This window comes from Arvicanthis niloticus, chromosome 18 (assembly GCF_011762505.2).
Source record: "Arvicanthis niloticus isolate mArvNil1 chromosome 18, mArvNil1.pat.X, whole genome shotgun sequence".
In the NCBI taxonomy this organism is placed as follows: domain Eukaryota; kingdom Metazoa; phylum Chordata; class Mammalia; order Rodentia; family Muridae; genus Arvicanthis; species Arvicanthis niloticus.
Window position 1 is genome coordinate 15,523,079 of NC_047675.1, and position 11,660 is coordinate 15,534,738.

An 11,660-nucleotide genomic window follows, 5' to 3' on the forward strand; every position below is an offset into this window, starting at 1 on the left:
ATACTAGGCCTGGTGGCACACACCTTTAATCCCAACACTTGAGAGGCAGGAACAGGGGTAGGAGGATCTCTGTATCAAGCTCTGTAGGACAGCCAGGGCTACACAGAGAAGCCCTGTCTCAAAAAACAGAATAAGAAAGACAGCAGAGGGTGAGCTTGTTTGGTATACTGGGTCATGTACTGAACAAGTAGCCTTTTTCAAAATGGATGATGTTATTTAATGATGTCGTGTCAACTGAGAGACCATAAAAAAAGTTTAAGATTGTTTTAAAGAACAGGTGAGAAAGCCACCCCAAAAAGGGGACAGCATTCACCTCAGTTGGCTAAGAGAAGCCCTCACCGTGTCATTTCCACTAGGAGGGCTCTTCCCTGTGGAAAGGATGAGTCACCAGCATTCACCACTGATTATGAGCCTTGCATCAGAACCCCAAGGGATGTCATGTCCTGCTTCCCCAGCCTCCATCCTCAGTCAACCTCCCCATGCCTTTCAGAGTTGGTATCATTTCAGCCTAGTACTTGCTTCAAAACCTGAAAAGCCCTGCTCTGCAACCTAAACTCTGTAACTAGCATTCTCAGTCCTACCTAGCAAGACATATGGTTACAAAAAAAAACAAAAAAAAACAAAAAAAAAACCCAAAGACAAAGCAAACAAACAAAAGGCATTACTTTAACCCATCTAAATGGGCTCTAGACATACTAAGCTTCGAACACACCATTCTCTTGCCAAACTAACTCACCACTCCTGGATGGTCAGCTCTCCCCTTTGCCTTCTCTTCTTCCTCTGCCTTCTCCTTGTGATTCACTTACTAGTCCTCAGTCCAGAGGCTCAAATACGTGATCTTCTGCTCTACCATCTCGTTAACTCATCTCCAAGCTATGTTAATCCACTGTTTCTCATATGAACATTCGGCTTCTGGTGGGACAAGCTCTTAGTACATTTGATATCTGTTTCTCTCTCAGACAATCTTATGTAGTACAGGCTGGCTTAGAACTCTCTGTGTAGTCAAGGATAACCTCAAATTTCTGGTCCCCCTGTTTCTATCTCCAAGTAGCAGGTTTGTAAGAGTAAGCTGGAGGTGAACTATAACGTCAGCACCACATCCAATCGCTTAGCTGTTAGGTGCATATGTTATCTTATTAAACACCACCTCTTACCAACAGGAAGTGTTACTGACTTTACATGCAGCAAGTCAATCAAACGCGTGTTTACAAAACTAAAGATTATTAGGATAACAGGAAAACATTTTTGGCAATTTAGTAAGGTATGGATAATTTCGGAAAATAAACTCCAGAACAAGAAATAGCTCATATAGCCTATGGTTCAAAGTTGTCACAGAAATAATTCATAATAGATGACATGAACTGAAAATTAAGTATTTTGCAGTATAAAACAATGAATCGGCCACTAACATCACTATAAACCTTCCTGACATTAAAGTGACAAACAGGGCAAACAGCTTGCCCGCTTAAGGGCACAAGCACCGGCAGACACACTGTAGCTAACGTGATTCTTTGCTGCATCCGCTCCAGTGTTCTGCTCCATGGCTAACTGCCAGGCCACTGAACACCAGACAGGAACGAGGCAACATAGGAAGAGTGGTTTCTAAAGCCACTCCAGATGGAAAGGAGAAGAAATGCAGTCTCGGTCTTTGCTACAAGACTGCCCTCAGTTGGTGCCAGCTGCCCAAGTCTGGAGCTAGGAAGATAGCCAGTGTCTGGATCAGGCTAGTCCAACAAGCAGCTGCAGTCAGCCACGGTTCAAAATGAAACGCATGATCTAGGTCAGATATACAGTTCTTGCTACAAATGCTAATAAAGCTACTCTCAGGGCTGGATGTAACTCAGATGGGATGCTCGATGCCCTGGCTTTGATCTCCAGTGCCACGTAAACTCACGGAAGTCTCACCTGGGAGGTAGAGGTAGGATCATACACTCACCCTCATCTTCAGTGTAGGTCATCTTCACCTATACTGCAAGTCTGAGGGCCGTGTAAGCAAGCGATATGAGACCATGTCAAAAGGAAGAGAGAGAAAGAAAAGGGGGAAAAAAAAGGGAAAGCCAAGCTTGCTAATCTAACCTGTGGCTGAAACCTGAGACTAGTACTTAGGAGACTGAGGCAGGAGAATTGCCGGCTTGGACTACAGACTGAGACCTTCCCTCCTTAAGAAGTGGTGACAGCGTGTGTGTGTGTGTGTGTGTGTGTGTGTGTGTGTGTGTGTGTGTGTGTGTATGTGTGTGCGTGCACGTGATAAATCTAGCCAAAGTGACCAGGCCAGAGCAGAGTCTTGTAGCAAAACTGATAAACACGGAGGCTAAAAACCTCCTATGCACCCTGAGTCTTTTCCGCCTCTAGGTTCAAAATCTGTTTAAATTACTACATGATCAAATTAAAGCAGGGCGTGTCTGGACATCTTTCAATTAAAGAGAAATCCCATCGTCAGCTGTGAAAGGAATGTCCCTCTCCACGCTGCGACTGACCTCATTTCTTCTAGCACACTGTCTCTCAAGGTCCAACACAAACGCCCTACAAATGAGATGGAGCTATAGTTTTGCTTTTGAATAGTGAATAAAAATTCTGAGTTGCCTCAAGATTGCGGCATGAAAAACGGAAAATAAATGAGTAAAGCACAGGTCGTGGTGGTGATGCATGACCCTAACTAACTAATCCTACCCCACGGGAAACAGAGGCAGGCTGGCCTCTGAGCTGGAGGTTAACATGGTCTACATAGCAAGTTCCAGTGGACCTACATAGCCAGACCTTGTCTCAGAAAAAATACAGAAATGTGAAGCAGCCAACATTGCCTTAATACAGTCATGTTTCACATAGCTTGGTACCTACAGTGGGATTCTGTCCATTGCACCATACTCTGAGTATTACTTAATGAGTGAAGGCAGCGTGTGTACAGCCTTCAATCCAACCAGCTGTCTACCAGCCAGACTCTGTCAAAACACTACAAAAACAGACTCAAGCCACAGACACAGCTAGACACACTCATGAAGTCACTGCATTTGAGATATGGACAGAAAAGAGTTTAAACAGCATAGAAAAAGCCAATGTATGAGATGGACACAGCCTAAAAGGGAGAAATCCGAGCAAGGAGGAAAATCTGAGTGGGACAGGACTCTGGAAATGAAGCCAGTTAAGCCGACGGTGACATTAAAGCAATGTCTCTAAATGCTGACCCTGGTGAGTTATATACTCAAGGCTGAACACTTAAATCGTAATGTGACACAACCCCATTAGGTAAGCTAAAAAAGAAATCCAGTCACCTCTGGTTTTTGTCCAGAGAAGTAACACTGAATCCACAGGTTTCTTTCTTTCCCATGCTTTCTGAAGCGCTTGGTAGAACTTCTGGGCAAGCTCCTCCCTCTGGGCGGCCTCACCACTGGCAAGATCTGAAATACGGGTGCACTGGGGTTTCTCTGCTAGCTCATCTCCCTCATGGAGGCTAGTCAGGGTGGCCTTACAAAAGTAAGACACAGTTCTTCAACAACAGTCAGAGATTGCAAACAGTCGTGAGAGAATTCCTACCTAGCTCAAAGCACAGCCCTGTGTGCATGGTTATCTTCATTCCTTTTTGACTCATCAACCACATTCCCCCATACCTCTTCAGTATTGCTGTGGTAGGAAAAGTATTTTCTCACATTGTGCAGATGTTTTCCCTCTGAACGTGCCCGACACCATAAAAACCCAATACCAGATCACCCAGCGCAAGCTGTAGACCTAAAACACAGAATGCTTAGAAACGCTACCCAGGAATCTGTTCTCATTTCTGAGTATTCTATGAATCTAAGAGTGTCTGCCACTTGTCATTCATTTCCTCTCATCTGCTACAATAAAAGAAAATGCTAAATGAAGTCACTATCCTTGTTATATAAGACACAAATCACAAGACAAATAGATTGATTCATGTTTACAGCACTGAGTCAGAAGGACAGGAAATATTTTTATAACAATATTCATCTGTGAAGAAAGATGCTCACTTAGGTACATTTTAAGAGTCTTTGTCAGGCTCAGGCAAAACCCAACTCCCTGAGCTCTGCTCCCATACTCCTCAGCACTCCTCGGCTCCCGTGAGTAACTTATTTCCCCTTGTTAAAAGCGTGCAAAAGAGTGCACAGATGCTAGGTAATCTGTGAGCCATCCACAGTGTTCCTGTTTGCTGTGATTTAACAGAGGAAAAGGGGAATTAGGTGCACTGCGTGTTGCTGAAATTTCCAACCCCAATAAGCTCATATAAAAAAACATAATTTGGGCTGGAGTGATGGCTCAGAGGTTAAGAGCACTGACTGCTCTTCCAGAGGTCCTGAGTTCAATTCCCAGAAACTACATGGTGGCTCACAACCTTCTATAACGAGGTCTTATGTCCTCTTCTGGCATGTAGGCATGAATACTGTGTATATAATTAATAAGTACATAATTAAAAACAAAATAAAACACATAATCCAGTTATTATCATTGTAAGCTGTAAGCCTAGATTGGGCAGATCTAACACTATACTAACTTCTTCCCCAGCTATAAGACCTTTTGCTACTTGTGGTTTCTCCTGAGCACATGGTTCTGCTCCATCACGGCCTCCTCCTCCTCTTCAGTCCTCTCTCCTTCCCCTCTCCTCCTCTTCTCCTCTCCACCTGCCCCTACTCTGCAACCTCGAGTCCCACCTTTCTCCTCCACTGCCCGATCACAGGCTCTAGCCCTTAGTGACCAGTTAAGACTTGGGGGGGGGGGAGGTTCACATGAGATCCCCTGAGTACGTGATGAACTGCTTGTAAGGGACAGCCTCTAGGAGGAAGCAGAATGAACATCAGAATTCAACACAATGTACCTTAAATTAGGCACTTTTACAGTGGCCCTCCAGTATCTAGATAGCAATGTTTTTGTCCACAAAGTATGTCCTGCCAGGGAGCGAAGTCTCAGCAGGCTGCAATTAGCTGTTTTCCCACAAGAAGCCTCGAGCACATAGCGGCACATGGCAAAGTGGCCCAAGATACACTCTGTCAGACTGACTGCTCAGGATGCTGCCAACAAGCAAGCATCCCTCTGTTTCTCCCTTTAGGTTTGGGGTAAGGTCTTCTCATCTACTCGTACACTATACACAACTATGTGAAGTGTTTGCCTGAGTCTCAGACTCCCCCTACTTCCTGAAAGAACGTGCACTCCACCCAGTGCTCCCTCACCCAAGAAGAAGCTGCAGCTTTGCTGTCTTTGACAGTCACGGGCCATTGAGTCCAGTATTCATTCCCAACGTTACCAGCTTTCTCTAACCTCAGCTACATTCGTTCTTGCTAACTTTCTCTCAATCTGTATTGTTTTTTTCTTCCTCTCTTTTTCCTTCTTCCCTCCATTTCTTTCTTCTTCTTGGGGGAGGGAGGTAGTCAAAACCAGGGCCCCACATATACCCGTCAAGTGCTCTACCACTGAGCTACACCCCTGGTGCTATATAATTTGTAACAATACAGTGGAAAGTAAATTCTCCTGGGATTGCTGGAACATCTGGGCGGCCTATCCTGTCCCAGATTCCTCACTTCAGTTCTGCTGTTTTACAGTTTGCTTTGAGATAGAATCACGCTAGCCTCTAACTTGCTCCGTAGCTAAGGAAGACCTGAACTGACCTCCCTTCAATGCCCCCAAAGGCTGGGGGTTAGAGGTGTGCACCTACACACCTAGCTAAATTCCTTCCTCCTAAAATGGAAACTATTAACAGAGACTGTCTGGGGACTTCAAGAGCTGAAGTGGCAAAGCCCAGAGAACGGTGCCTGAGGCAGAATAGCCTCTCAAGGGAAGCTGACCATTCTTATCCACATCTGCCTCTAGACTCTTTTCAGACCAGTTTTCAGAACACCTCTCCCTTAGATTACTCAACAGTGAACGCATTCCAGGTCTCTTTTTCAGGAAACGTTACCTGAGAGAAACTCACCCCTATTAACAGCCATGCTGGAATTCTATATGTCCAAGCACTTCTGCAGTTGAGAAAGCAGTTTTCAATTTTGAATTATTAATTTAGTGTCATGAAACCCATCTTTAATGTGGGCAGAAGGGAGGCCTTGTCAAGGTTCATACACATAAAAATCCATTCAAATACAATTTATGGAAGACTGCTCTTATCAAAACTACATAGAAAGCTCCAAGGCGAGCAGCTCAGAACACCACGCTGGGTCACCTGCTCAGAGGCGTTGTGCTGCTAAGCAGTCCTGAGACCGAGTCGTGCATGTTTCAGAACAATAACCATATGAGTCACAAAAGCCACTGAAGAAAACAAGAGGTCATGGCACGCTGCCCTAACTGCAAGGCTCAGACAGGAGGAACACCCGAGCCTAAGACTTCAAGGCCAACCTAGGAAATAAAGAAAAATGTTGTTTAAGGCCAGGCATGGTAGATACGTACCTTTGATTCCAGCCCTTGGAAGGCAGAGGTAGGTGGATCTCTCTGAGTTTGAGGTCCGTCTGATCTACATAGTGATTTTCAGGACAGCTAGAACTATGAAAAGAAACCCTGCTCTAAACAAACAAACTCAAAACCTGGGACTGTCTAAATAAAAATTTTCACTTAAATATTTTACGTTTTTATATGTCTACCCGTTCCTCAGGTTAAACGAAACAAAACAATTTTTCTTATATGTACAGGTGTTTTGCCTTCATGTATGTCTGTTTACCATGTGCATGTGTGATGCCCACAAAGGCCAGAAGAGAGTTGGAACCAGAGTTAGAGACAGTGGTGAGCCATCGTGTAGATACTAGGAATCAAACCTGGGTTCCCTCTGGAAGAGTGCCAGTGTTCTTAACTGCTGGCTGAGCCATCTCTCTAGCCCCCTTTTAAAAACAACTGATAGTTATATCTGGCTCTGAAGTACTGATTTGTCTCACAGTGAAATCGCCTTTTCTGAGTATATAACAGTAATTAGACAGTAGCAGGAAGGCCTGTATAGAAGAGAGCCACAGGCCTGCTGGAGAAGTGAGAGACTAAGGAGGTTCCCCAGAGATGCTGAGAAACACCACAGACAAAGACCTGGAGGCGGAGGCCCTTCTGGCCATGGGTGTACTTCAGTTAAGAGTCCAAATGACTATGGAAAGGTAAAAGTTAAGGGAGAGTGGTTAATGTGATCAACTTGTCCCAAGGGACTTCCCCAAAGCAAATATTAATAGCACCAATTTCAGCAAACACCTAGATCCGCACAGTGAGAATGCATTTGCATTACTACTAAAGCTTTTAGCAAATTGAGCCACAACAATAAAACCTTACCTTAGCTTGTCTTCACACTCCTCTAAGTAGCCCTCTTGGGGAGAATGAGAAGTTGGCAAAAAAGATTTAGATGGCTTACCGCTTAAAAAACAACAAAGAGAAATTACACTCAAGAAGAAATTATTTCCCATCGTTTGTACATTAGTTTCCACCGTTCTGGTACACTCAAAGGTGATTAAGTCTTCAGTAAAACTGGATCTCAAAACTCAAACAATGGCTTTTTTTTTCTTCTTCTTCTTCTTCTTCTTCAGGAAATCTCTTTGTCAGAAGCTCTACTTTATTCCTTAATACCTGCTTCTATTTTTTTGCTTGGTGTGTTTGTTCAACTGCTTCTGCAAAGTTGGCAACAGAATATGTAGCTCTGACACAGGGCAGATCACTACAACTAACCCACGGAAGAGACTTCAGCTTAAGTCTGAGCTGCCCAAGTGAGCAAATATACACATCAACATGCAACGCTAGAAGATTCTGCAATGATCCATTATAAAATCAGGAACCACTGGCTCTGTTTTAGGCTTCTATTTGATGGCTACTCCACCCAGCAGCATCAGATTTCCAAGGATTTGCTGCCATTTGCACCGTAGCTGGCAGCTACTTCTTGACGCTCCTGGTTTGTGTGCATCGACTCCAGTGTAAACCACCCTCCACTAAAGCTACTATTACATTCACACTCCAAATACACTTTGACACACACAGCCACCATCTGCCTCATTTAAGAGATGCGCGATTAATATAGATTGAATCTAAGGCGAAAAGAAAAGCCAAACCTTAGAGAAAATGCTTGGTGCAAGTTGCTAGCTGGCAGAAACAAGGGCTTTGACAAGATGTTACAAATTTGGACTGAGAGGGTTAAAGAGGTAGCAGAAAGCCCTCCGTCTCCAAAAAGGATGAGCACAGATGCTCCGCTCGAGCCTCTTCTCAATGCTCCTAGCCAAGTTTGAAGGCCACGAAAAGGAATAAGCAGATGGTTCAATGTGAGCAAGTCAAAAGGAAGTTGCATTTGCCTTCTTCGGCTTCCTAGCAACTAAACCAAATGATGCCAAGAAAGCCAGCCGGCTCTAAGGAGCAGCACTGCAGGGGATTGGAAACCCAGCGGCCAGGCAGTGTTGCTGGAATTGCCAACCCCAATAAGCCCATATAAAAAACACACAACCCGTGTTATTATAAGTATAAGCTATGTGCCCAGATTGGACAGATCTGACACTATACTAACTTATTCCCCAGCAATACCTGGCTATGAGGTTTTGGTCCATCGTGGCTTCCTTCTCCTCTTCTTCAGTCCTCTTCTTCTCCTCTCCCCCTTTTCTCTCTCCTTTCCATCTGTAAAAGATCCACTCCCACTTTCCCCTCCACTGCCTTTAGTGACCAGTTTAAATGGGGAGGTTCCCATGAGCTCACCTGAGTATGTGATGGATGAGCGTGAGGATGGACACGCTGTGATGGACGTGATAGACTACTGCCCCTTGGGGGGGGAGCAACCTCTTTTGAGGGAGCAGAATTAACATCAGAATACAAACGGGCATGAGGACAACCCACAACAGGGCAGAGCAGGAAAAGCCTTAAGACACCCCTACCTGGCAAAACAAATTCTTTGCCTACCAATACCCACCGTTCCCATTTCCCTGTAGCTCCAGATCGTCTACCTCCCCATGTGCTGAGGGAACTTTTCAAACTCCACTGATATCAGTCGAGCAGATTTGCACAACTATCAAAAATAACTCCTTACTTCTGCATTGGAGGGACGGTTCCACGCTCTTAGCACACTTCAGCCAGCCGGACAAAGTATTCTGCAAGCCAAAAAGAGCATCGTTGCCACCCATGGTCAAACACTGCTGAGAAACTCAGGCGGTATTCACAAACCATGATCCCAGAAGCCTGAAATCAGATCTAGTGGAGAAAGGGTGTGCTCCTGAAAAACAGACTGAGTAGCCACTAACCAGACCAGAGACTATCCTGAACAGGTTGCCTAATGGAACACTCTTGATAGGAACTGCCTCAATGGGAGTACCTACACGTACATGTCATGTCCCCACTACAGTGCCAATGATCAAACCACATCCTGGACACTATTAAACATTGCATGGTCAGCCTGACCTGGCAATGCAGTGTAACTGGCAATAACCATTAAGACCTCAGTTCCTCTGAGTCAATTAGTTTGTAAAAGTGTTTGACACTGTTTGACCAAAAATAAATAAGTAAATAAATAAAATAAATGTATTTTAATAAATAAATCATCCCAGATGTTTCAATAAACAAAGATGTTTTGACACATTGTATCGAATCCTTGTAGCCACCATACAAGCTGGAAATATCAGCTTCCCCACACACTGCTAAAACAAGACAAGGAAACTGAGGCTCGTGTCACAGACCTTCACACAGTTATAAAGCCTGGATTCAGTTCCCTGTGGGTCAGACTCTAAAAGCCTGACTCCTTTAAACAATTTTGAAAAGGTCAATGTTTGTGTGTGAGAGAGATGCACGAAAACAAATACATCTGTGCCAGCACACATGTGGGGAGGTGAGAGAGTAGCTCTAGAGTCAGTTCTGGATGCTTCTGATGCTCTCTGTACTCTATATTAGCTGGCCTCCAAGCATCTGGGTAATGCTCTTGTCTCCAGAATTTCATTTCCCAGGGTTCTGGTGGAGGCCTGTGGTCAGAACAGTCCACTGCAGGTCTCTCCTTAGCTTAGAGACAACTGCCTTCTAGAAATCTTTCTTCTTATATAAGGCAGCCAACTAACCCAGCTGTATCAGGGCATGCACCTCTGATACCATTCAGCCTTATGCTCTGTCTCAAACATATTGTCATTGGGGATTTAAAGAGTTTCAACATTAGCAGCCGGGATGGACAACTGTGTCCGTGTCCCATGTTACCACCAAGAGCCACGCAGATGTCTGTAGTCTGTGATACAGCCTGAAGCCATGTTGATGTCCATAGGCCCTGCTGCCACCAGGGGCCATACTGATGTGAGTAATCGGGGCTACCACCTGACACCACAATGATGTCTGGGTCCATGCTGCCGCTGGGTCCATGGTCCTACCGAAGCCAAGGTCTGTGTTAATGTTTGTTGCCCATGTTACTATCGAAGGCCATGTAGTAACCCCTGGTCTGTGCTGTGGCCTGAGGCCATGGTAATGCCCAAGGCCCATGTTACCACTGAATGCATGGCCGCGAAGCTGCTGAGGGCCACACTGATGTGGGCTGATGTGTTTATAAAAAAGAAAGAGAGAATATGTTCTGTGGGTGTGTAGTGAGGTATGGGGGAAGGGGGTGTCTCAGTGAGCCCATGCCAAGGCATCCCTTCCCCCTGAGGAGTCAGCCACACAACTATAGTATAGAATAGAGTTTATTCAGGGCATGGGAAGGGGAGTTAAGAGAGTAGTAGAGGCAGAGAGAGAGAGAGAGTAGAGAAGTAGAGACCAGCCATGGCCACGTGGAGAGAGGGGTAGGGGTGAGGGAAAGGGAGAAGCGAGGCGCAAGAGGCAAGAGAGTAAGAGATGGAGAAATGGAGGAGGGGGCAAGTAGCCCCTTTTATAGTGGGTCAGGTCTACCTGGCTGTTGCCAGGTAACTGTGGGGAGGAGCATACCTGGCTGTTGCCAGGTAACTGTGGGAGTGGAGTTTAGACAGAATGCTAACATGGGTGGCCTGTGCTGCCACCTTTCGCCGTGGCCATGTCCAAGCCCATGCTGCAATGTGATGGCCTTATCTAGGTTGGTGTTCCATAGCCAGGGGTCTGTGTTGATGTCTGTGGCCCGTGTTACCACTGAAGGCCATGCGGATGTCCATGGTCTGTAATGCTGACAGAAACCACATGGAGGCCCATTATCTGGGCTGCCTCAGACTGTGAAGAGCAAGGAGGCTAACTTTGCTGTGCTATGGATGGCTGCAGATGCACAGATGAAAGGGAGAGACATGGAAGGCTTCTCTGACAACCCCTACTCCCAACCCCCACCCCTACAAAAAAAAAAGTAACAGCTTAGACAGGAAGCCACTGAAGAGAACACTTAAAAAGTATGATGGGGATGCTGGAGAGCAGCTCTCCACAACTGATGGCTTCCAGGGTCGCAGGATGGCAAGGATTCAGTTCTATTTAAGGTGCAGGCCACTGAGAGTTTGACAGTGCTCTGGTGAGTATCTAATTTCTATTTTTTTTTTTTACTTTTTTTTTTTTTTTTTTGGATGGAGGCGGTTATAAAGGTGGGGATTGGACATAGAAAGACTGGGGAGTGACTGTGATGGGGTGCGTGATGTGAGTCCCAGAGGATCAATAAAAATATTATGTGAAGGGGGGAGAGAGAGCGAGAGCGAGAGAGAGCAAGAGAGAGTGAGAGAGCAAGAAGGAAAGAGAGAGAGAAAGATTCAACACATGATCCAGGGAGATGGCCTAGGACCGAGACAGCTCAGTGGCAGAGCACTTGC

General features: G+C 45.4%; 1 long non-coding RNA gene across 2 annotated transcripts in view; it reads right to left on the reverse strand.

Moving 5' to 3' along the window:
* Positions 1-9,020, reverse strand: part of LOC143434937 (uncharacterized) — a 28,740-nt gene extending 19,720 nt beyond the window's left edge. Inside the window, exons 1-2 of one of the 2 annotated variants that reach the window (XR_013104814.1) lie at positions 7,240-9,020; positions 6,385-6,477 (exon numbers count right to left, since the gene is read on the reverse strand). This is a non-coding gene — a long non-coding RNA (uncharacterized LOC143434937). Of the gene's footprint in view, positions 1-6,384 lie in introns of both variants that reach the window. The other variant, XR_013104813.1, reaches the window with a different exon arrangement.
* Between the last annotated feature and the right edge of the window lie 2,640 nt (positions 9,021-11,660).